This window comes from Petaurus breviceps, unplaced genomic scaffold, assembly GCF_028583685.1.
Source record: "Petaurus breviceps papuanus isolate PSGF00001 unplaced genomic scaffold, PetGlider_PUasm1.0 90823, whole genome shotgun sequence".
Taxonomy (NCBI): domain Eukaryota; kingdom Metazoa; phylum Chordata; class Mammalia; order Diprotodontia; family Petauridae; genus Petaurus; species Petaurus breviceps.
This window is the reverse complement of record NW_027187352.1, coordinates 22,187,398-22,214,790: the sequence shown is the minus strand read 5'-3', so window position 1 is coordinate 22,214,790 and position 27,393 is coordinate 22,187,398. Positions and strand designations below refer to the sequence as shown.

General features: G+C 35.0%; 1 protein-coding gene across 1 annotated transcript in view; it reads left to right on the top strand.

Annotated features, from left to right (window-relative positions):
- Nucleotides 1-417: 417 nt before the first annotated feature.
- CTSC (cathepsin C) overlaps nt 418-27,393 on the top strand; it is a 174,539-nt gene continuing 147,563 nt past the window's right edge. The window contains exon 1 of the mRNA XM_069071045.1: nt 418-429. The gene's annotated coding sequence lies outside the window, so the exon portion shown is untranslated. The remainder of the gene's footprint in view (nt 430-27,393) is intronic.

Here is a 27,393-nt window from a genome sequence, read left to right as displayed (position 1 = left end):
TACATAAAAAGTTAAGAACATCTACTCTAGACAGATTTTATTTAAGAGATATTTAAACAGACCTTGACATTTTATAGAGGAAAAAACTGAGGCTCAGATAGGTGAATGAGGTCATATACCTAATTGGTTATAGAGCTACAACCAGAACTCAGATCTCTCTACTCTTGGCTTAATGCTTATACTTTTAGGCAGGGTGACTCTGTACAAGTCACTTAAATTCTCCAACCCTCAGTTTCCCCACTTGTAAAATCAGAGCAATAATATAGTGCCTACCTCACTGGGATCTTGTAAGGAAGGTGTTTTATAAACTTTAAAGTCCTATAGAAAAATGAGCTATTAGTATTACTTCAGTTTTATTTTCATGAAATATTTCTATCTAACAACTGAAAACAAATTTCATCAAGATGCAGTGGAGAAGTACATGGGGAGTATTAACAAAGAGAATGTAAATCAGATATGGTCCCTGCTGCGGGGATGGCTTAAATTCAGCTGTTCTGAGACATCTCAGGAGTAAAGCTAATCCAATGGCTACACTGTCTGGTACTAATATTGCAAGCTCCTGGTAGTAGAGGGCTACCAGGTTGCCTCATCAGGTGAGGATAGGTCCACGTTGGAAAAACAGAGCAGATTAAAGCTTCCATGCTGATCAGCATTTCATTCAGTCCCATGAGCAACCATTCTACTTCCAGCCTGTGAAAGCTGGGGAGACCCATTCTCAAAGAATAAAGAAACAGGTAAACAAACAAAAACATTACAAGTAATGAATTACTAAGGCTAATAAGGGTAAAGATGCCATCCAAGAAATGAAAGAGTGAAAAAAATCGGTTTCTTCATGATAATGAGGGATAATTTTTTAATAGAATGAGTGGCCCACTGGTATTCTCTCAACAGCAAAAGAAAGTGAGCCAGACCAACGAAATCACAGATCCATTGTAGTAATGGTGTATCTGACTATTATTATTGCTGGAATACCCTCTTGGGAAGAGGAAAGAGATGGGAAAAAAGGAAAACTTCCAAAAAGTGAGTTCAGCAAAGCTAAACATGGTAATATGACTTTTGGTACTGAGTCTTAATAAACTCCATTTCTTAATTTTACTCAGAAATGCACTATCATTGGATTTTAGGATAGATGCCAATGACAAGGATATTGCAAGTAGGCTTTTAAAAGTAAAAGTGTGAAATCAGGAACGCCATTACATAAAAGAGCTACACGCCGAGATAAAGGGAAAAGCAATATCTCTCCTCAGTGAATAAGTGAAGTGTGTATCTGGGACCATAAAAACTATTGAAGGTCCCTGTAATTGGGAAATTGGCTTTTATGCACAGCCCATCAAATACTCAATTGGTTGTACTTAATGGAAGATGCTGATGGAAAGTTGCAAAGGTGTCATTGGGGTGACATTCCATTTAAAACTGTTCCCCAAATCCAGACAGTTTAGGGATTCCAGAGGGAAGCATAGCCAGTCGCTGAAGGCAGTAGAAACTGACACGACCTGCTGAACTTGGATCTTAATAAATGGGGAGACAGTGCTGCTGGATCTAATTAACTTCAGTAATGGGTGAGAAGTATCTAGTCTGTAGTCATTTGAATTCCATGTTGGTTGGGCATGGATAATTTTCCCAGGGTGTCCTGATTAGTCCCTCAATCTTAGGAAAAAAAAATATTGAGAAAAAACATGCAGCTTTGTGATGGTACTTCGATTAGGTATAAAATGTAGGAGTGTGTGTGTGTGTGTGTTTTTGCAAATAATAGCAAGGAAGAGAAAATAGAAGATATAAAACCTTAATTAGAACAAGGGAATCAGGGTTTTGCCCTATGGCATTAATAACATTTCAACAGTATAAAAACAACAGAGGTTAGCATCTATTTGACAACAATTATTTAGTAATAAGACAGGTAGGTGGCTCAGGGGACAGAGGGCAGGGCCTAAGGTCAAAGAAGAGTCATCTTCCTGACTTTAAATCTGGCCTCAGACACTAACCATGTGACCTGAACAAATCACTTAACTCTGTTTGCCTCAGTTTCCTCATTTGCAAAATGAGCTAGAGAAGGAAATGGCAAACTACTCCAGTGGTATTTCACTTTGAAAGTATTATAAATTCACTAGCTATTCTGTTGTTCAAGATAAATATCCTCATTCCCTTTAATCAATTCTTATATGACTTATCATTGAGGCTCTCTACTCTCCTGCCTTATTCCTTTTGACATTGTCCTATTTGTCAGTTTTCCTCTTAAAATATAGCATGAAGATTAAGATCTCAAAATGCATAAATTAAATGTATGTATATACATACATGTATCTGTTATATACAGTGCTCCTTGGGAGGGGGGAAGGGAGGGGAGAGTGAGGGGGTGGTGTGTACTTCTGCCCAGTTTTTTCTTTAATTTAGAAAACTCTCCATGTGGAAACCTCTACCAATCATGGTTAAATAACTGCTCTTCAATTTCCTGTTCAGGAGGGTTGCCTAGCCTTCTGAGAGCTGAAGTAGTTTTACCCAGGATCATACAGTCAGTGTGTATCTGAAGCAGGACTGAAACACAAGTGTTGCAGACTGAAGTTGACTTACTGTTCAAATGTGCTAGTAAATATTTAACAACCAGGTTCTCTGAGGGGGGGACAGGGGGAGAGGGGGAAACATACATTTTTATTTAATTTTCATTATTTATATAACGATCTTTTAATATCCTGAATAAAAGACTTCCAGAAATTCTGAAATTCCCTGAAGCTGTCTGCTTCTCATTTCATCATGGATGCTGTTGTGCCATTTAAATGTCTCTGGAATTAAAACATGTTAGCGTCTGCTATCAGAAGGATCCTGTTATGCTTTGCCAAGATGTCTGTAGCCCCACACTTAGAATATCTAGCAAGAAATGTGATGTCAATTTAATGATAAAAACAACAACAGGAAAACAGGTGGTGAAACGATTTCTGCATATGATCTCTCAGTATCATCTTCTCATTTTAATTAGGTACTATTTGATAATGAAATAAATATTTCAAAATGACAGTCTAATGATGTTGAGCAGAATGGAACTATTTGAGTAGAAATCCAAGAATCATTTTTATTTCAAAAAAAAAAGCTTCATAGGGGCAGCTAGGTAGTACAGTGAATAGAGCACCTACCCTGGAGTCAGGAGGACCTGAGTTCAAATTTTACCTCAGACACTTAATACAAAAACTAGCCATGTGAACTTGGGCAAGTCACTTAACCCCAACTGCCCTCCAAAAAGCAAAAAAAAAAAAAAAAGCTTCATTTATATATATATATATGTGTGTGTGTGTGTGTGTGTGTGTGTGTTTGTGTGTGTGTGTGTGTAACCCTAGCTATAGGTTGGAAGGATTCTATTTTCATTTTTTTCTGTTTTGGCTTTTATTCGGAAATTTTCAAATTGTATTCATCATAGAAAATTATGTATTTTTAAAGTACAATTTTGTTTCTAAAAGTGATAAAAAGATAATATATATGTATATACATGTATGCGTGTGTGTGTATAACTTTAAGGATTACCTGCCTCCTCTTCACCCTTCATTGTTGCTAATTACAGATCCAGACAGTCATCAGTTATAATTCTAAGTAACAGGAAGCACAATCCTTTGTTCAAAGACTACCTTTAGAAATCCCTCTTTTACTTACATGAACTCATGCTGATTGAAGTGAGCAGAACCAGGAGAACATTGTACACAGTAATAGCAACATTGTGATGATCAACTTTGATAGACTTGGCTCTTTACAGAAATACAATGATCTAAGACAATTCTAAAAGACTCATATGGAAAATACTATTCACAGCCAAAGAGAACTGTGGAGTCTGAATAGCAGATTAAAGCATACTATTTTTGCTTTTTTTTCTTTCTTGTGTTTCTTATCTTTTGTCCTGATTCTTCTTTCACAACATGACTAGTACTGAAATATGTTTAATATGATTGTGCATGTGTAGCCTATATCAGATTGCTTGTCATCTGGGGGAGGGAGAGAAGGAGCAAGGGAGGGAGAAAAAGATCTGGAACTCAATATCTTATAAAAATGAATGCTAAAAACTGAAAATAATTACTTGTTTTTTAAATCCTTCTTTCTCCTTGTTAGTAAAAAATAATAATAATACTTAAATTAGGTCTGGTTCAAGGAAGGACCTTTATTTTCTGGTACCCCTGTATTAAGATTCATTGCAAATATCTATGAATTGAAATAAATAGTGGCATTACAGGAATTTATTTTTTTAATTTAAATGTTTAATTTAGTCATTTTATATTTTTTTTCCTTGCTTGGGGCTTATCTTCCCCTTAAATACTCATGCTCTGAATTTGACAGAGTTGACTTTTGAGAGATTTTTGGCTTAAATTTTCTTTTTCCTATACATTATCTTATCTTGGCATTGGCTTTAGTTGGTTCTCTTTTGTCTCTCTCTCATACCTTATAAGATTAGCTTTTTTCCTAACTGTATCTTGGTTTCTACATTTTCCCAAACACTTTATCTTCCTTTACGCTTATTGTAAACCATGTATTTATTGTAACACATGAAATTTTACCCAATACAAATTTCCCAGATACCCAGGGTCAGCTAGAGAAGCAGCCTTAGTAAGGGTATGACTTTTCAAAGTTTTTCAATTTGTTTTCAGCTCTCCTGGAGGAATAAGGTGCATTGTGCTAGTAGATTGGAGACCAAATAAAGTATTAAGTGATTGTGTTTGTAGAGTTTTATCTATACCTACTCTGGCAGAAGGACTCTTCCTTTATCCCTCTTGCTCAGTCATCCTAGAAGCTTAAAACTTTAATTTTTATTTTAAAGTTTCAAGTTCAAAATTCTATCCCTCCCTCCATTATCCCTCCCTGAAATGGTAAGCAATCAGATATAGGTTATACAAGTGTAACTATGTAAGACATTTCCATATAAGTAATTTTGTATAGAACTCAAAAGAAAAAAATGAAAGGAAGTGAAAAACAGCATGCTTCAGTCTGTATTCAAACAATAACAATTCTGTCTCTGGAGGGAGATAGTATGCTTCATCATTAGTCCTTTGAGATTGTCTTGGATCACTGTATTTCTAAGAATAGCTAAGTCATTCATAGTTTTTCATTGAATATTGCTGTTGCTGTGTACAATGTTCTCCTGGTTCTGTTCACTTCACTATACATCAGTTCATGCAAGTATTTACAGGTTTTTTTCTGAAACCATTCTGATTGCCATTTCTTATAGGACTATAACATTCCATTATAATCATATACCACAGCTTGTTAGTCATTCCCCCATTGATGGCCATCCCCTCAATTTCCAATTTTTAGCCACCACAAAAAGAGCTACTATAAATATTTTTTGTACAAATAGGTCCTTTTCTCTCTTTTTTTGGATGTCTTTGAAATATAAACCTAGCAATGGTATGGCTGGATCAAAGGGTATGCACAGTTTTATAGCTCTTGGGGCATAGTTCTGCTTCAAGCAGATAAAATGGGAGAGTAAGAAGTAAATCGCTCTCACCCTCTCTTATTGACCTCTGAAAGCCCAGAAAATATCACCCCAGGAAAAACCCTAGAGAAGCTGAATCAGCAAAAAGGTGGGGTGCAGCAGTCTTGTAACCCAGGAATCGTGGGGGCTTAATGGGAAAGGTTTATCTACCTCTGGGGGAAGGGCAGCAGTACAGGACAGGAGGAGTTCCAGCAAGGCAGCAGCAAGCCCCACCTTGGCAAACTAAGGAGGGGGGGGATTCCTCAGGCCCAGGGTAGTGAAGCAGGTAAGCACCAACACCAGGATCCCCAAGTGTCTCAGCACCAGTAGGGGAACCAGTAGATACCAGCTCAGAAAATCATCACATGGACTAGTGCTCTCCAGCAGCCAAATATCCAGGTGCTTCAGCACAATTCCATGAAGGACAACTCCAGGAAGCACAGTTCCAAGCTGGCACACATCCTCCAGCAACCAGTGATTTAAAGGAGCCCTGCTGAACAGGTGTCCCCCAGGTGCCAGACTCCCTCCCCCACCCTAAGAGCTCCAGTGTTGCTGACCCCAGCTAATGAATCTAATGGAATACTATTGCACTATAAGAAATGATGAACAGGTAGACTTCAGAAAAACCTGGAAAGACTTATATGAACTGATGCTGAATGAAATGAGCAGAACCAGGAGAACATTGTACACAGTAACAGTCACAGTATATGATTATGACTTTGATAGACTTAGCTCTTCTCAACAATGCAAAGATCTAAGACACTCCCAAAAGACTCACTATGAAAAATACTATCCACATCCAGAGAAAAAATTCTGGAATCAGAATGCATATAGAAGCATACTATTTGCTCTACTTTTGTTTTGTTTCTTCTCTTTCGTGGTTCCTCCCATTAGTTCTAATTCTTCTTTACATCATGACTAATGTGAAACTGTATTTAATATGAATGTGTAAGTAGAGCCTATATCAGATTGCATGACATCTTGGGGAAGGAGGAGGAGAGGAAAGGGAGATTTCTTTCTCTGAAAACTACCTGTTCATATCCTTTGACCATTTATTGATTGGAGAATGACTTTTACAAATTTGACTCAGTTCTCTATATATTTGAGAAATGAGGCTTGTTGCAAAAAGAAATTCCCCCAATTTTCTGCTTCCTTTATAACTTTGGTTACATTGGTTTTGTTTGTGCAAAAAATCTTTTTAATCTTATATTATCAAAATTATCTATTTTACATTTTGAATTGCTCTATATCTTCTTTGGTCCTAAATTCTTCCCTAATCCATAAACTGTTCCACACACTCCTAATTTGCTTATGGTATCACCTTTTATGTGTAAATTATGTACCCATTTTGACATTATCTTGGTATATGGTGTGAGATGTTGATCTATACATAGTTTCTGCCATTCTGTTGTCAAGTTTTCCCAGCAATTTTCATTGAATAATGTTTCTATTCCAAAAGTTTGTATCTTTGGGTTTATGATATACTATATCACTAAGGTCATTTACTATAATATAATTTGTACCTAATATACTCTACTGATCCACCACTCTATTTCTTAGCCAGGACAAGACTGTTTTGATAATTACCACTTTATAATAAAAGTTTGAGATCTAGTATATCTACACCACCTTCTTTCACATTTTTTCATTGAGTTCCCTTGATATCATTGATTTTTTGTTCTTCCAGATGAATTTTAGTATCATTTTTTCTAGCTCTATAAAATACTTTTTGATAGATTGATTGATATGACATAAAATAAATAGATTAATTTAGGTAGAATTGCCATTTTTATTATATTGGTTATCTATCTATGAGCAATTAATATTTTCTAATAGTTTAAATCTGACTTTATTTATGTGGAAAGTGTTTTATAGTTGTATTCATATAGTTCCTGGGTTTGTCTTGGCAAGTAGACTCCTAAATACTTTATATTTTCTACAATTATTTTAAATGAAAATACTATTTCTATCTATTACTCCTGAGCTTTGTTGCTAATATATAGAAATACTTATGATTTGTGTGGGTTTATTTTTATATCCTGAAACTATGCTAAAGTGGTTTGAAGTATTTTTAGCTGATTTCCTAGGATTTTCTAAGCATAACAATATCATCAGCAAAGAGTGATAGCTTTGTTTTTTTCATTGCCTATTCTAATTCCTTTAATTTTGTTTTCTTCTCTTGTTGCTATAGTCAACATTTCTAGTACAATATTAAATAATAAAGGTTAAAATGGGCATTCTTGTATCACCCTTGTTTGTACTGACAAGGCTTCCAGTTTATCCCCATTACAAATAATGTTTGCTGATGGTTTTAGGTAAATATTACTCATCATTTTAAGGGAAGCTCTATTTACTCTTATACTTTCTAGTGTTCTTAATAGGAATGGGTGCTGTATTTTGTCGAAATTTTTTCTTAATCTATTGAGATAATCATATGATTTCTCTTAGTTTTTTTATTTATATGGTCAATTTGCTGATAGTTTTCCTAATACTGAAGCAGCTCTGCATTTTCGTTATAAATCTCATCTGGTGAGTGTATGATCCTTGTGATATATTGCTGTCTTTTCTAGTATTTTATTTAAAATTTTGCATCAATATCCATTAGGGAAATTGGTCTACAATTTTCTTTCTCTGTTTTGGCTCTTCCTGGTTTAGGTATCAGCCCCATATTTGTATCATTAAAAGCGTTTGGTAGGACTCCACCTATTTTCCTAGATAGTTTATATAGTATTGAAATTAATTGTTCTTTAAATATTTGGTAGAATTAATTTGTGAATCCATCTGGTCCTGGGGAGTTTTTTTCTTAGGAAATTCATTGATGGCTTATTCAACTTTTTTTTTCTAAGATTGGGTTATTTAAGTATTTTATTTTTTCTTCTGTTAATATGGGTAACATGTGTTTTGAAGATATCCATTCATTTCATTTAAAATGTCAAATTTATTGGCATATTATTGGGCAAATTAGCTCCTAAAAATTATATTAATTTCATCCTCATTGGTGTAAATTCATCCCTTCCATTTTTTATACTGGAAACTTAGTTTTATTTTTTCTTTTATTTTTAAATCAAATTAAACAATGGTTTATTATTTGATTTTTTTTTATAAAATCATCTAGTTTTATTTATTAGTTCAATGGTTTTCTTACTTTCAGTTTTATTAGTTTTTCCCTTGATTTTCAGGATTTCCAATTTGGTGTCTAATTGAAGATGTTTAATTTGTTCTTTTTTTACTCTTTTTTTTTTTTGTTTCATGCCCAATTCAGTGATATGCTTTACCTCTATTTAATTGATGTAATCAATTAGAGATGCAAAATTTCCCCTAAGTACTGCTTTGGCTGCCTCCCATAAATTTTGGTAAGTTGTCTCATTGTTGTCATTTTCTTCAATGAACTTATCAGTTGTTCCTGTGATCTGTTCCTTGGCCCACTTATTTTCTTAGGATTAGATTCTTTAATTTACAATTAATTTTAATTTCTCTTTCCATTGTCCATTATCGAATGTAATTTTTATTGTTTTATGGTCTGAAAAGATGTTCCTGAGGGTTTTCATTTTGGGATCTCTTACAGCCAGTAATAAATGAATTCTTTTAATTTCTGTTTTGTCCTCTGTTTCTAATATATCAGGACAGGTTTCTTTGATAATTTCTTGAAAGATGATGTCCAGGCTTTTATGTATGTGTGTGTGTATGCATGTATGTGGATAGATAGATAGATACATGATAGATGAATAGACAGATAGACAGACATATATATATATATACACATAGATTTAGATACACAGAAAGAGTAACGGCAAGCAAACAAGTATTTAGCTCCTTGTTTCAGTTGAGCCTTGCCCATGATTATATCAAGTCTTTGTTAAGAAACAGGAACCCACAGTGGGAGGGACTTGACAAATACATGAACAGAAAGGACATAAGAGGTGGGTGGAACAGAAAGGAATTGTTGATATAAAAGGAGGAGCACAAGCTGGGAGAGAGCAGAACTGTTAGGAAGCATGACTGTGGCACCAGCATATACATATACAAATTATATATAATTATAATAATCTAATAATTCTTACATTATGTCTTCTGGGTCCCAAATACCTATAAAAATGACTCTAAACAAACTTTAGGTCTACAGAACCCACAAAGTGACAGAGAGAAACAAATCTCCCGCTGAAGGCAGCCCAGCAGGTGGACAGAAAGGGTCCATTGCAGCACACTGGGAGCAGAGCCCAGCCCTGTGTGAGCCTGTGGTTTTAGCCTCAGGGCAGCCCAACAAGCCACAGCTGGAGGGACTTCAGGAGAGTGGATCACCAGAAGCTGTGGTAGTTTCCAGAATTATCAACCCATAAATGCCAAAGACAAAGTGAGCAGTCAGTGTGCACTTTGTGGGAACATGGGGTCTTGGAGTGCAGTCTGGCCTCTGCCCCCCAGAGGGAGAAGTGGCTGAGGCTCAGCACCACCACATGACTGCTTCAGAGCTCCTGGCCTGCAGATTGTAAGGGGACCAAGCAACAATTCTGAGGGGTAATCACTCTTGCTTTAACCTACTCAGATCTGGATTGCTGTCTTGGGTGGAGGTCCTGGGGTGTGTGATCAGGTGGCAGAGCCAGTGGAGATTTCAGAGAAGTCAGTCAACTAATAGATCTGGCAGCTGCAAAAACCCCAGGGATTTGGGACAAAGCTCTTCTCTCTGGAAGTAGAGTTCTACTGGGGCAAAAAGTTCAAAAGTCAAGTAATTGAGTGGCAACATGAGCAAGCAAAGGAAGCAAAGCAAGCACAAGCAATCTGACTTTAGATTACTATTTTGGGGACAAAAAAGATTAAAGCATGGAACAGGAGGAAGACAATGAAGTTAGAACTCCTGTACCAAAAGCTTCCAAAAAAATATGAACTGATTACAGGCCATAGAGGAAATTAAGAAGGATTTGGAAAACCAAATAAGAGACATGGAGGAAATATTGGGAAGACAAATGAGAATGATGCAATAAAATCATGAAAAGCGAGTCAACAAACTGACTGAAGAAAATAACACCTTAAAAAACAGACTAACTCAAATGGCAAAAGAGACTCAAAAAGCTAATGAGAAGAATGTCCTAAAAAGCCAAATTGGCCAGATGTAAAAAGAATCTCAAAAGCTCACTGAAGAGAATCATTCCTTCAGAATTAGATTGGAGCAAATGGAAGCTAGTGACTTTATGAGAAATCAAGATACTATTAAACAGATCCAAACAAATGTAAAAATAGAAGAGAATGTGAAATATCCCATTGGGAAAACCACTGACCTGGAAAATAGATCCAAGAGAGATAACTTAAAAATTATTGGACTACCTGAAAGCCATGATAAAAAAAAAGAACCTAGAAATCATCCTTCAAGAAATTCTCAAGAAAATTGCCCTGATGTTTTAGAACCAAAGGGCAAAATTGAGGTTGAAAGAATCCACCAATCACCTCTTGAAAAACATTCCAAAAAGAAAACTCCTAGGAATATTGTAGCCAGGTCCCAGAGTTCCCAGATCAAGGAGAAAATATTACAGGCAGCCAAGAAGAAATAATTTGAATATTGTGGAAGGACAATCAGGATAACACAGGATCTTGCAGCTTCTACATTGAGGAATTGAAGGGCTTGGAATATGATATTCTGGAGGTCAAAGGAGCTGGGATTAAAACCAAGAATCACCTACCCAGAAAAACTGAGTGTCATGTTTCAGGGGAAAATATGGTCATTCAATGAAATAGAGGACTTTCAAGCATTCTTGATGAAAAAAACCAGAGTTAAATGGAAAATTTGGCATTCAGATACAAGAATCAAGAGAAGCATGAGAAAGTAAACAGGGAAAAGAAATCATAAGGAACTTATCAAAGTAGAACTATTTATATTCCTACATAGAAAAGGTTAATTGTATCTTATGAAACTTTTATCAGTATGAGGATAGTTGAAGGGGATAGAAATGTGTGTGTATATATATATATACACATATATACATATACACACACATATACATACATATATATGTCTATATAGGAGGGTATATGGGTGTACGAATACATATGAGTGTGTGTATATATATATGTACAGGTATACATAGACAGAGGGCACAGGACCAATTGAATAGGAAGGGATGATACTTAAAAGGTGAAATTGAGAGGTGAGAGAGGAATATAATGGGAGGATATTGGGAAGAGACAGAATGGGGTAAATTATCTCATATAGAAGAGGTAAGGGAAAACTGTTACAATGGAAGGGAAGAACAGAAAGACAAAAGGGAATGGATCAACCTTACTCTCATTGAATTTGGCTTAGGAAGGGAATGGCATACACACTAAATAGGGTATCTCACCCTACAGGAGAGTAGGGGGGAAGGGGATAAGAGGGGGCATGATGGAGGGGAGGGAAGTTTTGGGGGGAAGTTAGAAGCACAGACTTTTGAAAAGGGTCAGGGTCAAAGTAGAGAATAGAACAAGTTGGGGGAGGTGGGATAGGATTGAGGGAAATACAGTCTTTCACAATATATCCACTATGGAAATGTTTTGAATAGCTATATGTGTACAACCTATATTGAATTGCCTATCTTCCCAGTAAGGGTGGGTGACAAGGGAGAAAGGGAAATAATCTGGAATTCAAAGTTTTAAAATCAAATGTTTAAAAATACATATATTATTTTTTTTTACATGCAACTGGGAAATAAGATACACTGTCATTGGGGTATAGAGATCCATCTTACCGTACTGGAAAGTCAGAGTGGGGAATGCAGGAGGATATAGGAGAGAGCAGATTGGAGGAGGGGTTTACAGTGGGATTGCTGTTTTGGGGTGGTGGGTAGGAGAAAGACAGGGAGAAAATTTGTAACTCAAAATCTTGTGGAAATGAATGATGCAAATTAAAAATAAACAAAATTTAATTTAAAAAATTAGAATTGAACAAGTTGAAGCTAATGACTCTATGAGACATTAAGATAAGATAAATAAATTTTAAAAATATAAAAAAATAGAAGCAAATGTGAAATTTCTCATTAGAAAAACAATGACCTGTTGAATCTCTTTTATGACAATTTCTTAAGTCTAGAAATCAGCAAAGCAACACATTCATCCCTGATTTGTAACACAAAAGGTATAAATAATCACTCTGAAAATTTAACAAACAGCAGCCAGTTAGAATTATTTCCAGACACCCCTCTGTTTACTTCCTGCCATACCAAGATGTCTCTTTAGGTCAAAGTATCATCCTTATCACAGCATGATGGTGATTCTACATTCTCATAGCTTCTGCTAGTGAAGTTCACACCAGCCTAGAAAGGTTTCTATCATGAGCCCAGTGATGGACCATATGTCCTCCAACTGAACATGCTGAGCTTGGTGAAGATAATCAATAGAAAGCTGTCTAGAAGCTGATAAATATTTTGCATACAACATTAGTAAAGACTTTTTACTAAGATAGAGGGAAAAATGAGATCTGCCTCAGTTGAGAGAGCATCTATAGAGGTGGAAACCATGAGTGAATGTTGAATGTTGAGTATACATTTGCAGAAAACCATAGAGTTAATTGTTAAATTCATTAACAATGTCAATCATATTTTGCTACCAAGCAAAATCAACCATAAAACATAGTAACTAGAGCTCTCAATTCTCTCACTTTTCTTCCTAAAGATAACATAATAAAAATCTCTGTGGAATCTTGTTGCATTTTCTCATGTGAAGGAGGAGTTCAATCCAGACATAAGCTCTCAGATTAGTTTACAATTACTGGAAGAGTATCCGGAATTCCTACCCATCCTTGAAGTATGCATTGCCATTCACAATATTAATGATGGAATGCCCCAATTATCACTACAATTATATTATTATTATTATATTATATATGTTATTATATGATATAACCATTATCATTATAAAAGTATCTTGGGAACCAAGATAGTAGAGGAAGTAAAAGAAAAAGTGGAACTAATTAAAAGAGATAAGCAGAGAAACTACATTTTGCTTAAAAGTGCCATAGATAATGCAGTAATATCAATATTAAACATACATGTACCAAATGCTAGAACATCTACATTCTTTTTTTAAAGTTTTTTGGAGGGGGGAGGGCAGTGCAATTGGGGTTAAGTGACTTGCCCAAGGTCAAGCCCACAGCTAGTAAGTGTTAAGTGTCTGAGGCCGAATTTGAACTCAGGTCTTCCTGCCTTCTGGGTCAATGTTCTATTCACTCCACCACCTAGCCTCCCTGAGCATCTACATTCTTAAAGGGAAAGTTAAATGAGCTATAGGAGGAAATAGACAGTAAAATTAATCTAGTGAGAGACATCAGTTTTCCCTTCTCAGAACTAGATACATAAGAAAAAAAATAAGAAAGAAGTTAAGGAAATGAACAGAAATTTTGATGATAGACCTCTGGAAAAAAAAATTAAATGGGAATGGAAAGTAATATACCTTTTTCTCAGCTGTACGTGTCAACTTCACAAAAATTGACTGTATAAAAGCATAAAAATCTCACAAATAAATATATAAAAAAGAAAATATTGAATGCACTTTTTCAAATTATAATGAAATATATCTACACATATATACATATTCAGTAAAGGATCTTGTAAGCCTAAATTAAAAATTAATTGGAAATTAAATAATTTAATCATCAAGAATGAGTGGGTCAAAGAAGAAATCATAGAAACCATCGATTCCAATAAAGATAATGGCATTAATGAAACAACATAACAAAATTTGTGGGATGCATCCAAAGTAATACTTAGGGGAAATTGTGTATCTCTAAATACAGACATCAGTTTAAAAAGAGAGAGTGAAAAGAATAGAAAAATGAATTGGGCATGCAATTTTTTAAAAAATTAGAAAAATAAGGCAGCTACGTGGCACATGTCTAGAGTGCTAAGCCTAGAGTCAAGAAGACTCATCTTTATGAGTTCAAATACTTAACCCTGTTTGCCTCAGTTCCTCATCTATAAAGTGAGCTAGAGAAGGAAATGGCAAACCATTCTGGTATCTTTGCAAAGAAAACCTCAAATGATATCATGAAGTGTCAGACATGACTGAATAATGACTGAATAACAACAGCAAGAAGAAAAAGAACAAATTTAAAATCCCCATTTAAATACCAAAATAGAAACTATAAAATCAAAGGAAAGAATAATAAATTTGAAAGTAAAAAAAATTGAAGTTATGAATAAAACTATTAAAAAAAACAATAAAACCTTTTTAAATGGTCAATTTGATTTTTAAAAAAAGAAAGTTGGAAACGACTTAAATTTAAATTTAAAATCCCCATTTAAATACCAAAATAGAAACTATAAAATCAAAGGAAAGAATAATAAATTTGAAAGTGAAAAAAAATTGAAGTTATGAATAAAACTATTAAAAAACAATAAAACCTTTTTAAATGGTCAATTTTATTTTTAAAAAAAAGAAAGTTGGAAACGATATTACCAGTATCAAAAATGAAAAGGGTGAGTGCAATGAAGATAAAATTAAAGCAATTATTAGGAGGCATTTTGCCCAGTCATATGTCCATAGAACTGACAATCTAAGTGAAATGGATGAATATTTACAAAAATAAAAATTGCCCGGATTGACAAGATGAGGAAATAGAATACTTACATATTCTTATCTTAGAAAAACAAATGAGCAAGCCACAAATGAAGCTCATAAGAAAAAATTCCCAGAATAAGAAATATTTACTAGTAAATTCTATCAGATATTTAAAGAACAAAAAATGTCAATACCATATAAACTCTTGGGGGGGAAAAAGGTACAGAAGGAGTTCTACCACATTTCTAGCATAACACAAATAGTGTTTTTTTCTTCTTTCTTCTTTTTCTTCTTTTTATATTTATTTAGTATTTTATTTTTCCCAGTTACATGTAAAACAATTTTAAGCATTCGCTTTTAAAACTTTGAATTCCAAATTCTCTCCCTTCCTCCTTCCCCATCCAATCTCGTAGAGAAGGCAAGCAATTCAATATAGGTTATACATGTTTAGTCATGCAAAACATTTCCATTTTAGTCATGTTGTGAAAGAAAACATAGACCGAAAAAAAAAACCCTCAAGAAAAATAAAGTTAAATAGAGTGCTTCAATCTGTATTCAGACACTATCAGTTCTTTCTCTGGGGATGGATAGCGTTTTTCATCATAAGTATTGCTGAGTGTAACACTACTGCCATACCCACTATGAATATGTTTGCATGTTTCCAGGGTAGATTCTCAAAATATAATAAACTCAAAGACAAAGCAAAAGCATTTGTTTGGAACATCATTAGAATACCAGAAGGTAAGATTTAACAGGGTACTTAGCACTAATCCTGACATGCCAAGCCTTCTTCCTGAAAGGCCTTCCCACAAACAAGTTCCCCTAGGCAAATTCCTCCCTCTGCCCACTCACACTTGCTTTTCTCTCTCTACTCTACCTGGCTCTCTGCTATCTTCTCTCCTCTCCTCTCCTCTCCTCTCCTCTCCTCTCCTCTCCCTTCTCTCTCTCTCTCATTATCTCCACCTTGGGCAAGCCCCTCCCACACTGAGCTCCATGTGAATCAAACTTAATGTGACTCAAACTCTATATGTTAGGCCTATTAATGGGCAGGGAAGATCTTCCTATTCAATTAACATTACACTGAAAATAGCTAAGTCATTCATAGCTGATCATCTTACAATAATGTTACTTTGTAGACAGTACATTTCATTTTCCATCAGCTCATATAAGTCTTTCCAAATTTTTCTTAGAGCACTGCTCATAATTTTTATAGCACAATAGTATTCTATCATAATCCCATGCCACAATTTGTTGAGCCATTCCCCAGTTGATAGTCATCCCCTCAATTTCCAGTTCTTTGCCACCAGAAAAGAGTTGCTATAAATATTTTTGTACATATATGTCTTTTTTTTAATCTTTTTGGGGATACAGACCTAAAAATGGTATTGCTAAGTCAAAGGGTATATGCATGGTTGTATAGACCTTTGGGCATATTTCCAAATTACTCTACAGAATGTTTTATTCCTCTTCTACTTTCCTGTAGGGTAAGAAAGATTTCTGAACCTAATTGAGTATATTTGTCATTCCCTTTTTGACCTATTTCTGATGACTGTAAGGTTCACTCACTTCCCATTATCTCCCCCTTCACATCTACTGTAAAATCTTTTTCATATCTCTTTTATGTGGGATAATTTGTCTCACTCTATCTTTCCATTTCCCTTTCTCCCAGTACATTCCTCTCTCTCACCCCTTAATTTTATTTTTGTAATATTATCTCTTCATATTCAACTCACACATTTGCCCTCTGTTTATATATACTCCTTCTAACTGCCCTAATAATGGAAAAATTTTTGTGAGTTATAGGTATATCTTCCATGTAGGAATGTAAACAGTTTAACCCTATTAAAAAGTCCTTTGTGATTTCTCTTTCCTCTTGAACTTTTTATGCTTCTCTTGAGTCTTGTATTTGAAAGCCAAATTTTCCATTCAGCTCTGGTCTTTTCATCAAGAATGCTTGAAAGTCCTCTATTTCATTGAATTTCATATTTTTTCCTGAAGGATTATGCTTATTTTTGCTGGGTAGGTTATTCTAGGTTGTAAACCTAGCTCCTTTGCCTTCTGGAATGTCGTATCCCACTCCCTCCAATCCTTTAATGTAGAAGGTACTAAATCTTGTATTATCCTGACTGTGACTCCATGATACTTGAATTATTTCTTTCTGACTGCTTGCAATATTTTTTTCCTCTACCTGGGAGCTCTGAGATTTGGCTATGATATTCCTGGGAGTTTTCATTTTCAGGAGATTATTCGTGGATTCTTTCAACTTCTATTTTATCCTCTGGTTCTAAAATATCAAATCCTTTATAATTTCAGTTAATAAGGATGATATCAATCCTTGATAATTTCTTTTTTTTTCTTTTTTGGAGGGAGGAAGGCAGGGCAATTGAGGTTAAGTGACTTGTCCAAGGTCACATGGCTAGTAAGTATTAAGTGTCTGAGGCCAGATTTTAATCCAGGTCCTCCTGACTCCAGGCTAGGTGCTCTATGCACTGCATCACCTAGCCACCCCCTTGATAATTTCTTGAAAGATGATATATTGGCTCTTTTTTCATCATGGTTTTCAGGTAGTCCAATAATTTTTAAATTATCTCTTCTGGATCTATTTTTCAGATCAGTTGTTTTTTCAATGAAATATTTCATATTGTCTTCTATTTTTCACTCTTTTAGTTTTGTTTTATTGTTTCTTGATTTCTCATAAAGTCATAAATTTCCATTTTTTCAAGTCTAATTTTTAAGGAATCATTTTCTTTGGTGAGAATTTTTATGTCCTTTTCCATTTGGCCCATTTTGCTTCTTAAGGAGGTTTGTTTTTTCCTACAGTGAATTTTTGTGCCCCCTTTTCCATTGGGCCAATTCTGCTAAAAAGCATTCTTCGGGGCGGCCAGGTGGCTCAGCGAGTAAGAGCACCAGCTCCAGTTTTGGGATGACTTGGGGATCAAATCCGGGCTCAGATACTCAGCAGCACACCCAGAAATATCTGGCCGTGTAACCTTGAGCAAGTTACTTAACCCCGATTGCTTTAAAAAAAAAAAAAAAAAGCATTCTTCTCTTCCTTGACTTTTTGGACCTCTTTTACAATTTGGCCTAATCTGTTTTAGGGTGTTATTTTCTTAAGTATTTTTTGTGTCTCCTTTACCAAGCTGTTGACTGTTTTTTCATGATTTTCTTGAATCACTCTCATTTCCTTTCCCAATTTTTGCCTCTATCTCTCTTACTTGATTTTCAAAATCCTTTTTGAGCTCTTCCATGCCTGAGACCAGTTCAGATTTTTCTTGGAAATTTTTGATGTAGTATGACATTCTTCTCTTCCTGAGTGTGTGTTTTGATCTTTCTTGTCAACATAGTAATTTTTTATGGCCAGATTTTTTTTCTGTTGTTTGCTCATTTTCCCAGCCTATTTCTTGACTTTTAGCTCTTTCTTAAATTATAGCTCTGTTTCCAGGGTGGAGGGTACACTGTTCCAAGCTCTGGGGCTTTTATGCAACTGTTTTAAGAGATACTTCTAGGGGTCTGTAAATTTTCAGGTCTTTCCAAGGTTATATGATCTTTTTTTGTGTTTACTGCTCTCCTGGCCTGTGCTCTGGTCTTTGACCAACCACACACACTCTTTTCTGCCCTAGAACTGTGATTATGGTCCCTATTTCACTGTGGCCACAAGCTCTGGTACTTCTCCTTGCCCTGGGCCTGCCACTCGGGACTGCAGCCCAGATCCAAATATGGGTAAAGCAACAAAGTCCTGCCTCAGTGCTCAGAAACTGCTGCAATCTCCTTCTGACCAATTGTTAAACCCCCTTACCATCTATGGCCTGAGAGCTCCAGAAGCAGCTACTGCAGCTGCTAATTCAATGACTCCCAAGGTCTGTTCCTGGTTTGGGGGAGCCTGGTCTATGCTGATGCAGCCTGCACTGGATTGGACTGTGCTCCACTCTCACCCAAGTGCAACATACTTTTCCTGCTGACCTTCTAAGTTGTCTTTGGCTGGAAAATTATTTCACCCCATCCTATTGTGGGTTATACTGCTCCAGGATTATTTTATGTCATTATTTAAAGGTGTTCAGAGGATTTGGGGAAGAGGTCAGGCAAGTTGCCTTTTCTTCACCATCTTGGCTCCACCCCCACAAATATGATTTTAATACCTAAACTAGGGAGAGCAAAAACCAAGAAAGAAAACTATAAATGGATTTTCATAATGAATATCAAAGCAAAAACATTAAATAAAATACTAGCAAGGAGATTACAAAAATATATCACAAAGATCATATACCATGACCAGGTGGGATTTATACTTGGAATATGACTAGTTCAACATTAGGAAAATTATGAACATAATTGAGTATGTAAATAAGAAAAACAACAAAATTATATTCAGAAAAATAATTTTTGACAAAATACAACACCTATTCCTACTTAAAAACACTTGGAAACATAAGAATGAATGGAACCTTTCTTAAAATAATAAGTAGAGCAAACATTATCTTTAATGTGCATAAACTTGAAGTTTTCACAATAAGATCAAGGGAGAAGCAAGGATGTCCATTATGACCACTATTATTCAATATTGTACTAGAAATGCTAGCTATAGCAATAAGAAAAAGAAAATTAAGGGTTTAGAATAGACAACGAGGAAATAAAACAATCACTCTTTGTAGATGATATACTTAGAGAATACAAGAGAATTAACTAAAAAATACTAGTTGAAATGATAATTTTATCAAAGTTACAGGACATAAAACAAACTCGGGTAAATCATCAGCTTTACCAACAAAATCCATCAGGAAGAGAAAGAAATAGAAATTATATTTAAAATCACTGAGGACAATACAAAATAATTGGGAGTCTACCTGCTAAAAGAAACCCAGGAACCACATTAACATAATTACAAAACACTTTTCATACAAATAAAAACAGATCTAAAACAACTAGAGAAATACTAATTGCTTATGTTTAGAATGAGCTAATATAATAAAAATGATAATTCTATCTAAATTAATTTACTTATTTGATATCATACCAATCAAATTACCAAAAAATTACTTTATAGAAGGAGAAAAAAATAACCAAATTCATCTGGAAGAACAAAAGGTCAAAAATACTAAGGGAATCAATGAAAAAAGTGTGAAGGAAGGTGGCCTAGCAGTATCAGATTTCAAACTATATTACAAAGCTACAATCATAAAAATAATCTAATATTGGCTAAGAAATAGAATGATAAATCAATGGAAAAGATTAAGTACACAATAAATAACAGTAAATGATCACAATAAAGTGTTTGATAAATACAACGATCCAGGCTTTGAAAGCAAAAACTCACCATTTGACAAAAAATTGCTGGGAAAACTGGAAGCAGTTTGACAGAAACTAGGAAAAAACCAGCATCTCCATAAACCAAGATTAGTTCAAAATGGCTACAGAATATAAACAAAAAGGATAATAGGCAAGTTAGGAGAGCAGGGAAAATTTATCTATCAGATCTATGAATAAGGGAAGAATTTATGACCAAAGGAAAAATAAAGAGGACCAAGGGAAGTAAAATGGATAATTTTAATTAAATTAAATTATGAAGTTTTTGCACAAACAAAATCACTACAGCCAAGATTAAATGGAAAGGAGAAAATTGGAATTTATTTTTTAGCAAGTTTCTCTGATAAAGGCCTCATTTCAGTAATGAGTCAAATTTATGAAAAATATAAGCTATTCCACAATTGATAAAAGGTCTAAGGATATAAATATGCAATTTTCAGAAGAACACATCAAAGCTATCTATAGTAATATATTTTAAATGCTCCAAATAACTAATGATTAGAGAAATTTAAATGAAACCATGATATACAACCTTGTACCTATCAGATTGACTAACACAAAGAAAGGAAAATGACAAATTTCAGAGTAGAAGCATGAAAATTTAACATTAATGCACTGTTGGTGGAGGACAATTGGTACCTATGCCCAAAGAGCCACAAATCTGTGCATACCCTTTGACCCAGCAACACCATTACAAAGTCAGTAATGAGATTAAAGAAAAAAAGAAAAGGACTTAAATGTACAAAAATATTTATAGCAGCTCTTTTTGTGGTGGCAAAGAAGTGAAAATTGGGGGTATGTCCATCAATTGGGCAATGGCTGAATAAGTTGTGGTATATGATTTTTATGGAATACTATTCTGCTATAAGAAATGATGAGCAGGAGAGTTTCAGAAAACCTTGGAAGACATATAAATTGATGCAAAGTGAAATGAGCAGAACCAGGAGAACATTTACATAGTAACAGCAGTATTGTAATAATGAATTGTGAAAAACTTAGCTACTCTGATCAAGACAATGATCCAAGATAATTCTAAAGGACTCATGATGAAAAATTTTATCTACCTTGAGAGAGAACTTACGATGTCTGAATGAAGATTGGTATGTGATTTTTTTCACTATTTTTATAACATTGTTAATGTGGGAATCTGTCTTGCATGATTTCACACGTATAATTGATATTATGTTGCTTGCCTTCTCAATGGGTGGGGGAGGAACTAGAAGGAGAAAGAGAGAATTCAGAACTCAACTTTAAAAAAAGATGTTAAAATAAATAAATAATAGGTTTGTTTTTAATGTATCTTGGTGTTTTGACATTCCCTGTAGGTTCCAAAAAAGTAGAGACCCAAAGAGCTAGATACCTTCAAACTTTCAGTAACTAACTGCTAAATTAGTCAAATCTGAGCCCAGTTCAAAAACTCCTAGGGGTTATGCTAATGTCTTATGATAACTTAAAATTTTATGTGCATACTCCTTATATGATAGACATTTCTCGGTTCTGTCTTTACATTTCAATTTACATTGACTGATCCTCAAGTTATGAATTTTATCTTATATCTGAATAACAAACATATCCTTCTAATTTAAAAAATAAATCAAATTCCATTTCAGCAGCTAAATTTAGCAAAGTCCAAATGGTAAATTCTGAAAGAGTAAACTTTTTTAAATGTTAATATCCAGGTAGAATTTTATATCCCTCTGATCTATAGCTATCAATTTAGAATAACATGATATAATTCATTTGATCCTATTTTGACTCTTTTGTTAGTATGTATCTTCCTACATATTAATGAAAAAGACCCGCAAGGATATCTTGATTAACATTTTTTCTGATTGACTTTGTTTCACAGTAAGATCATTAATATGTTCAACCCAAATCCCATGATATCACAAAAAAAAAAACCCTGTACTAACATCATTCACTTGATCATACATTTATAGCATTGTTCCTATGGAATTCATTATGACCTGTAACATTTCTTCATGTAATACACTTCCAAACAACAAATGAAAAAAGGTAAGCAAGGTAGACCTGCACTTTATTCTTGGGAAAAAATAAACCATATCTCTCTCATCAGCTATCTATCTGGAATCACAATCTTGAAATAAATGGCAAGTTATATACAGCCATTGGCTATAGCAATTCTTAAATATCTTAGGTCCAGAAGTGAGTTCCTCAGAAAATTATCTTGGTAAAAGATTGAATTCCTTATTCCAGAACATTTTCAACTAAGTTTAAACAAGTTATTTTTAAACTAGATTTAAAGTAGTTTCATGACATTTACATATTGGATTTTGTTTCCTTAGTTCCTTTAAGTATGCAATAAATATGTCTCACTGATTTCCCTTTCAAATATGTTTAAAGATTTGTATATAAACATACCAGTGCATGAACTTATTTTAGACATCATAAAATTGGAGAAAACAAGAGTCAACTTTGTGTGTGTTTATGCGAGTATGTGTGTGTGTCTGTGTGTGTATGCGTCTGTGTCTGTGTGTGTTGGGGTGGGGAATGATTTTTTATGAACTGGAGAGTTCCCAAAGACTTTCCCAGAATTGCCAGGTGGTTATGTTACCAAAATGCCCAACTTCCCAGCTTTTAAAGTGTTACTGCCATTTATATCTCTACATAGTTTTAACCTGAGGATGATGGTGAGAAATGACTAATGTGTTTTAGCATTCAGCAGGAAAGGGTGCTGGGTAGGTGCTAAATATTATTATTGACGTTGCTGAGAAAAGGCCATCTGTATCTTTGTCTGGCTAATCATGTGAATTACAGAATGTTCTCTAAAAGGAACAATTCTGTTCATTTCACACTAGTTCTCCAAAAGCATTTGAAGATGAAACTTTGCCCTGATCATCCATCATTTCTATGTTATAACAGGAATATTAACTCATTTTTGGAGAACTAAATTCAAATGATAGTCCAGCCTAAAACTCGGTGATTACATAGTGAAAAGAAAGAAGAGCTCAAAATTATTTTCAGAAAGCTGCATCTGAATCACTACATGATGAATGGATACATTAGAATTTCTGGAATATTAATTAGGATATTATTCAAATTCTGCATTACCACTGGCTTACACAGTGGGAAAATGTGAATTATTTTGTCCACTATCGATAGGTAGAATAAGAAAGCCACATTAATTTTTATATGTTCTTTCATTCTTTATGTATAACTATATTCCAGGCTTGAGTGCAGCCGAATAATGGATTCTCCATGTGGAAATCTTTTATTAGTGAGAAGATCTGAGAGATGCTGACTTAACACAGACAGTGTATATATTCTAATAAAGTTGCTTAATCCTGAAATAATTATATGCAGTGGGGCTCTTAAGCTCCTCCATTCTTTTTAGGTTCTTTAAAAATAATGAGCTATTCAAGAGTCACCATACAATGAGTGGCTTGCAGTTTCATTAAGTTGGTCTGACATTAACATTTTCTACTTATAGTTCATTTAGTGGAAACTGACTGGATTCTCAGTTATACAGGGCAACTAAACTTCTATAGTCAAGTAGATAGAGCACTAGGTCTGAAGTCAGAAAGGCTTGAGTTCAAATCCAGTCTCAGATGCTTCAGTACCTATATGAACCTGAATAAGTCACTTAGCTTCTGTATGCCTCAGTTTCCTCACCTATAAAATAATGATAATAAAAGCACCTACTTCTTAGGGTTGTTGTGAGGATCAAAATGTGATAATATTTGTAAGGCACTTAACACAATTCCTGGCATATATTAAGTACTTAATAAATACTCATTTTCTTCCTTTTTGTGTCCTTACTGTTGACCTGTGAGGTCAGCATGTGGGGGACCTCCACAGTGAAATTCCCTACACTAACGCAGATCAATAATTAGTCCTTAACTTATAATCTTGGAGAGCAACCTGTAGCACCGAGAAGTGATTTACCAATGGCCACATAACTGAGACCTGAGTTCAAATCCTTCCTCAGACATTCTTCTAGTTATGTGAGCTTAGACAAGATACAACCTCCTTGTGTCTCAGTCTCCTCATCTGTAAAATGGGGATAATAATGACATCTACTGCCCAGGGTTGTTGTGAGAATAAAATGAGATAATATTCATAAATCACTTTGTAAACCCTTTAAAGCTCTATTATAAATAGCAGCTAATATTGTCATCAGGGATTTGAACTGAACACAGTCCTACCTGATTCTGATGCCTCTCTATCCCATACACTAAGCTTCTACTCTATCCATTTTATATTCTCATCATATTTCAGGTTCTGTTCCTGCAAATTTAATTATAAGTTGCTAATGAGTTCTAAAAATATTTGTCTTGGAGGTCCAGCAAGTTGGAAAAATTAATGTCCCTGAGTTGACATTTCTATTCTGAGCAGAGAGAAACAGTGTCTCATAATTCACTGACTGACATTATGGACTGACTGAGAAGTAAAATTTAGCTTCAATAAAATGGTAAACCCTGCTTTGATTTTTTTCAGTCCTTTTTTCTGGAGTGATGTTTGTAGACCTCAGCTACAATTCACGGCCTGCACCTTTATTGCCTGTGTGACTTTGGGCAAGTCCTTTCCACTCTCTGGGATTTAGCACTAAATGAAATGAATACGTTGGTTCATTTGATGCAGTTATAAACAAGACCAGTAAATGTCCAGTTTAATGAATGGACACATCTGGATTTGCTGCAAATCAGAAATATCAGTTCCCAGATCCTATACTCTAGCACTTCAGCTCCTTGAGGATAGGAACCATCTCTTTCTCATAATAATTTCTGCTACTCTACTAGGAACCCACTGGGCATTTCATAAATATTGTTTAACTGCCTGCATCTGACACCAAAACCCATACCCTGTTCATGGGCCTAAAATACCAGAGTCATATACAAGAGCTTCTCCCCACCATGCCACCACACTTGCCTCAACAGGAGCTCCTGACTGCCTGACACGTAGGAATGTTTAATATAAATGCTTGTTGTCATACTGACCATCAACTAAGAGTTTGTACTTCCTTTTGAATAAACAAGCACATGAATGAATGAATGAATGAATGAATGAATGAATGAATGAATGAATGAATGAATGAAAAATCATTCATTTAACATTTAATAAAAAAGTGCTGGAGATACAAATATAGAATCAAAACAGATTTCATACCCTCAAGAAGCTTACATTCCAATAGAAGACAATATATGTAGGGCACTGGTGGCCAAGGAGGGACACTTTGGTCTTGAAGAGATTCCTGAGATGGTGAATTGGATCTTGGAGGTCTCAATTGACACACTACTCCCAGAAAAAAATAGAGAGTTTATGTGATCACTTTTCCAGGACTTAGGAGGAAGAGAGATGTGTATGCCTCCTAGGTGGTGAAGGAGATAGTTGCTGGGGAATAGGGAGTAAAATTAAGAAAAGCTAGCATCTGACTGAAGTAGTGACAAGGGATTACAGTAAGAAATCAGAACAGTAGGTCAACTACAAGAAGTGGAGCAAGAGATAAAACTAATGCCATACTAGAATTTAAGTCCAGAATCAAGCTAATTATCTTCACTTTACTCATAACTACCACCTCAGCACTGAGAAGCTTGCCGAAGCTTTTTTTAAGAATCAAAGAATTAGGGGCAGCTAGGTGGCGCAGTAAGAAAAGTGCTGGCACCAGAGTCAGGAGGACCAGAGTTCGCTTCCGGCCTCAGACACTTAACACCCACACACAAAAAAAAAACTAGCCGCGTAACCTTGGGCAAGTTACTTAACCCCAAATGCCCTCCAAAAAGAAGAATTATAGATTCCAAAGTGGTTGTTATTGTTTGTCCCTCATTCTCAAACAGGACCATGACATCAGGGAGGTGATGCCATGACTTGTAAGTAAATTGGACTTCAGTGAGGAAGGGCTGTGCAAAGTCACCAGCCTCATTTTCTCCTCCAGAGTCATCTGGGTCCAGTGGCAAGATATAGATCAAGATGGATAAAGATGGTCCTGATGTTGTAGGAGACCTTAGCCTTTTAAATTAAGGTCTTTAACAGGTCTCAGCTTGACTGAGGAAACACCTAATCAGTGATTAATGCTAAGAAATCAGATTCAACTATGCCCAAAGGGCTATAAAAATGTGCATACCCTTTGACCCAGCAATACCACTTCTAGAGTTGTATCCCAAAAATCTTATACAGGTGGAAGAAGGACCCATATGTACAAAAATATTTATAGCAGCTCTTTTTGTGGTGACAAAGAATTGGAAATCAAGTGGATGCCCATCAGTTGGGGAATGGCTGAACAAGTTGTGGTATATGAATGTAATGGAATACTATTGTGCTATAAGAAATGAGAAGCAGATGGACTTCATAATAACCTGGAGAGACTTACATACACTGGTGCTGAGTGAGGAGAGCAGAATCAGGAGAACTTTGTACACAACTACAGACTGATAATATCTGTGATGACTAACTTTGATAGATTGGGCTCCTTTCAGCAATGCGAGGTTGTAAGACAATTCCAAAAGATTCAAGATGGAAAGGGCTATCCACATCCAAAGAAAGAATTACAGAGTCTGAATGCAGATTGAAGCAAACTACTTGCTCTCTCCTTTTTTGTTTTATTTTGTTTCTTCTTTCTCGTTGTTCATTCCATTAGTTACAATCCTTCTTTACAACTTGACTAATATTTAATGTAAAGGTATTTGTAGAACCTATATTGAATGGTATGCTGCCATGGAGGAGAGGGGGGAGGAGAGGAAGGGGGAGAAAATTTCAAACTCAAAAACTTGTGGAACTGAATGTTGTAAACTAAAAGTAAATAAATATTTTTTTTAAATCCGATTCCAATGTATCTCAGTGGTCATCTAGCTTGTCCCCTAACAAATGCATAAAACCTAAATAAAATTTCCAAAGTGTAAACTCAGCTTCTACTTAAATACATCTATTCAAAGGGAGCTCACTATTTTCCAAGGCAATGAATAGATTACTGGACCTGGAATCAGGAACAACTGAGTTTACATTCTACTTCAGACACTTGTAAATATATGACCCTAGGCAAGTGATTTAACCTCTGTAAAATGAGTGTAATAATGGTATCCACCTCCCAGAGTTGTAAGGCTTGAAAAAGATGATGTATTTAAAGTGCTTTGCAAACCTTATACTGCTCTCTCTCTCTCTCTCTCTCTCTCTCTCTC